This window comes from Lactuca virosa, chromosome 8 (genome assembly GCF_052849685.1).
Source record: "Lactuca virosa cultivar CGN04683 chromosome 8, Lactuca_virosa_CGN04683_v6, whole genome shotgun sequence".
Taxonomy (NCBI): domain Eukaryota; kingdom Viridiplantae; phylum Streptophyta; class Magnoliopsida; order Asterales; family Asteraceae; genus Lactuca; species Lactuca virosa.
Genome location: NC_136433.1, coordinates 368514418 through 368518591, shown reverse-complemented (window position 1 = coordinate 368518591; position 4174 = coordinate 368514418). Strand labels below are relative to the sequence as shown.

At 35.9% G+C, this 4174-nt stretch overlaps 1 pseudogene across 1 annotated transcript; it reads right to left on the bottom strand.

The window, feature by feature from the left end:
• Positions 1-1027: 1027 nt before the first annotated feature.
• Positions 1028-2705, bottom strand: LOC145134852 (RING-H2 finger protein ATL46 pseudogene; annotated as a pseudogene). The gene is made up of 2 exons (XR_013719395.1): positions 2485-2705; positions 1028-2045 (listed from the first exon to the last, which is right to left on the bottom strand). The product of XR_013719395.1 is annotated as an RING-H2 finger protein ATL46 pseudogene (transcript).
• Between the last annotated feature and the right edge of the window lie 1469 nt (positions 2706-4174).

Here is a 4174-nt window from a genome sequence, read left to right as displayed (position 1 = left end):
TAGTGTTCCCAACAGTAGATATTAACTTTTAAAGATGTAAAATTGGTTTTAAAGATGTAAAATTAGATAAAACCATAAATTAAACGCTCCTTTGTCTGCCTCTTTCTGAAACTCAAATCGAAGTCAACACCCACCTCATATCTACTTCTCCTCTTACTCTGAACCGAAGGAGACTGAATCGAATTCGTCATTGAAGCACTTCAAGTGGGAGTTTTCAAAGGATTTTGTTGTTACAGGTTGGTTCTTGAGAAATGGACGAGCTCCCTCAAGTAAGATTCGTACTCCTTTCTGGTTTCTCTAATCATTGTTTGTATATATAAATTGAAACCACTTATCACTTCAGATTAGGTAAATGGGTTTTTGTCAGTCAGCTTTGTTTTTCCGATCTGGGTTTTGTTGGAATTTCTTATTCGTCGATGATGATCTAGAATATGGGGTTTGGATTTAGATATTGAACATTTTTTGATTTGTTTTTTGTTTCAATTTCGTTAACCAGATGTAATAACTGTTGAAATGGAGTTGAAGCTGGAAGAAGATGAAGATGAGTTTCGAAGTTGCTCAGAGAGAGAGAGAGAGAGAGAGAGAGAGAGAGAGAGAGAGAGAGAGAGAGAGAGAGAGAGAGAGAGAGAGAGAGAGAGTACGGTGGGGATGGGGTGGAAAAGCCTTTTTTTTTAAATCAAAATAACATTAAAATACTTATAGAAAAAGGAAAAAATAAATCAAAAGGGCATAACTGTCTTTTTAAGTTTTTTTGGACCAAAAACCTAGAGAAACCTTGATTTTGGACCTTCAATGCAAGTTGAAAAACGTTTTGGACCCTATCCAAAGTTTTTTGAATACCATGGAAACCAATATTGCGGGTTTGTCAAAAAAAAAAATGTGATCTGAATTCTTATGGATCGTTGTCATGTAGTCCATGGAAATATGATACAATTAGGAAATTATACAACAAGGTTCCAATTGAATAATTATACATTTAAGTTCAAAAGTTTTTTTTTTTTTTTTTACATTTTAGGGGTTTTGAGTCTATAAAAAACCAATTGAATAACTAAATCAAGATAAATACAAGTAAAATTGCATACATTTTGGCTACATTGAGAGCGGATTTAAAGAATCTTGAAAGTTAAAATGTCCTTTCTTGGACCAAAGCCAAATCTTAGAAACAGAAAAGCTCTCACCTTTCCCCCCATTCCTAATTTCTTTTCCATCTCCACCCTCATTTCTCAAATCACTATTTCCAATAATACCCCTCATATTACCACCCCTAATCGGACAAAATGTCACTTGTAAATCTGAGTTTCCCACAACATACTCATAAGATCCCATCGAGTAACACCTCCTTTCGTCAAGATTTCCATTGCTAGTTTGTCCCTCATCTTGCTTATCTTCTTTATCACGATTCATGCCTTTAAATTTCCCAAGTCTTACCGGATATACCCTTTCTGCGTGATTGAAATTACCAGAAGCCGCTTCACGGTGGTCTTCTTCTTCGTCAAAGTCAAAGTCAAAGACTGGATTTACAACAGAAAACCCAGGTGTAAAAAGGTTCCCTCTACATAAAGGGCAAGTTGAATTCGACAGTAACCAAGTGTCTATGCAATGAATATGGAAAGCATGGCTGCATACAGGAAGTAGCCTCAGATTGTCCTTTTTGGTAAATTCACAAAGGCAAACAGCGCAATGAAGAGGCTCTTTTAAACCCATTAATTCTTCGTAAACGAACACTGGGAGAGCATCAATGGCGGATTGATCCAATCCAGAATCATGCAATTTGAAGAGCTGTTGCAATTGTCTTTGATAAACGGCAGCATCCCCATCGCTGCTTTCATGAAATCTTGTGGATTGATGATGGGAATTTGAATATAATCTTATCTTGATCATGAGAAATCTCACAAGAAAGTGTAGCAGACAACAAATTACGAAAATAATTACTACAGTAATCATAATGTTTCTAACAAGAAACAAAGATGAATTGGCGGCAGGAGGCGAAAAGGAGTCCTGTTTGATAAGGGCTTCAATCCGGCGCATTTTAGCAAATGGGAATGCTACAATAAACATCAAGATTGTTCTTGAATCAAATCCCTAACTCATGAACTCGACTAAGTAGTATAAATTACAAGAAACCCACTTGAAATAAGTCAAAAGAACATGAAACAAATCATAATGTTTCTAGCAAAAAACACAGATGAATTGGTAGTAGGAGGATTAAGAGAGGTTAAAAGGAATCCTGTTTGATAAGGGGTGTAATTCGGCTCAATATAGCAAATGGTATGCTTCATAAAAACATCACGCTTTTCAAGAATTCATCAAGATTGCTCTTGGATCAAACCCCAACTCATGAAATCGACTAATTAGTGTAAATTACAATAAACCCACTTAAAACAATTCGAAATAGCATGAAAGTAATACGATCTTGATTTCAAAATGAAATCTTTGATACTTTTAACGATGAAAAAAAGAGTTTTTTTTTTTTTGCTTACCCACCTCACATTACCACAATTTTCTGATTACTCAAAGTCGTAACTTGTTAGTGGTTCTTTGAGAAATTTGCGATGAGTAGAATCTGGATGTTGTAATGCAGAAAGAAATTTTTAGAGAAAGAGGATTTTGGTGTTCTTGAGTAGTGTGAAAGAGGGTTTGGTTGGTGTGCGGGACTTGGATATTTGAACTATCTCCCAAATAGTTGTTTCAATCTTAAGACCCAACAGAAGCAAATGGGGACATGGGGTAGCATCGTAGGCCGTAGCATCAGCAAAGGGTAATTTTGACATTCACTAAAGATATGGGGGTAATCGAGTAATCTAACTCTTATAAACGATATTTTTGACAAAAATAACTATAATTTTTTTTTTTTGGTAAAGTAACCACATTTTCCGGAACACATTGTTCCGGAGAGGTCTCTGGAATTCCGGACCAGGGTTCCGGAATAGGTATAGGCATGATTTTTTTTTTTGTTTTTTTTTTGCATGTATGTTTTGCTTTCATAAAATGTATAAGTTTTGTTTTTATAAAATGTATAAGTTTTGCTTTTATAAAATATAAAATGCAATTAAAATGAACAAACAACTAATAAATACATAAACTAAATAAAGGATGTGTTTGTAAGTCATATTACAAATACGATGTTCAAATTATCTTTGTCCTTGTACCCCAAAATATTTCCGCTAGTCGTTTTCTATAACCCATAGCCCATGGACCGGTGGTTTACCCTCTATAGAAATCGATTTCCTGGTGATCAACGCCTCCAGGAACCAACACAAAAACAGCCCACAATCATCTCCGTTGTCAATCTTTTGTGGTACGTCTGGGGCCTTTTCGAGGGTCACATTGAAGCTCTCAAGTGGGATTGAATCAGTTGGTTCGATACCCCATTAGTTGACTCCCACTAGCGGTTTGTGGATGTGGGCTCTCAGACCTATAAACCAATCCTCATTTTCCGAACAGTAGCCGTCCTTCCAATGACTATCATATATAGTCATTTTAAATGTCTTCAAATCCAAAGAACTCAAAAACCAATGAGCTTGTGGTATGTTGATTGGGATGTAAAGCTAAAAAAAATGTTAGAAATAATTAATTACTATATAAATACTCAGGTAATGTAATCCAAACAAAAGTATATTGTATCACACTCTGCCCAAGCTGGGTAAACGGATCTGTCAGTCATGTCACTCTCGTCATATGTATCAGTGTTGAAAGCTGACAACACAACCATCTACCGAGCATCATCCACTCTACATTCTAGCATCAATGAGATCCACATCATGATGTGCTGCCAATTAAATTTTTTGAAGTAAAGTAAGTATTATTATTAGAAGTGTAGTACGTAATAAGCAAATAATTATATTACTTACATCACATGACAACCATCCTCCATGTCTATCTGCATATAACCGTGTCTAAAACTCAAGCCTAGCAAAACCGGTCAAATAATTATGAGCAAACAACAGCGAACCATCCCGTTCTTTATATACAATGTGTACGGTAGGATCTACAAGATTGTCCAACGGTGCTGGTTGTTGCCGTGTAACACTTTTCCTCTTCATTTGTATCCATGACGACTTATACCATATGGACATAACTTTTTGGGAACGCCTAAGATGTGCTTGCGTCGTTGTTTTGTAAATATCCCGCGGAATCTCTGTTACATACGACGAGCATATAACCGAAGACGGTT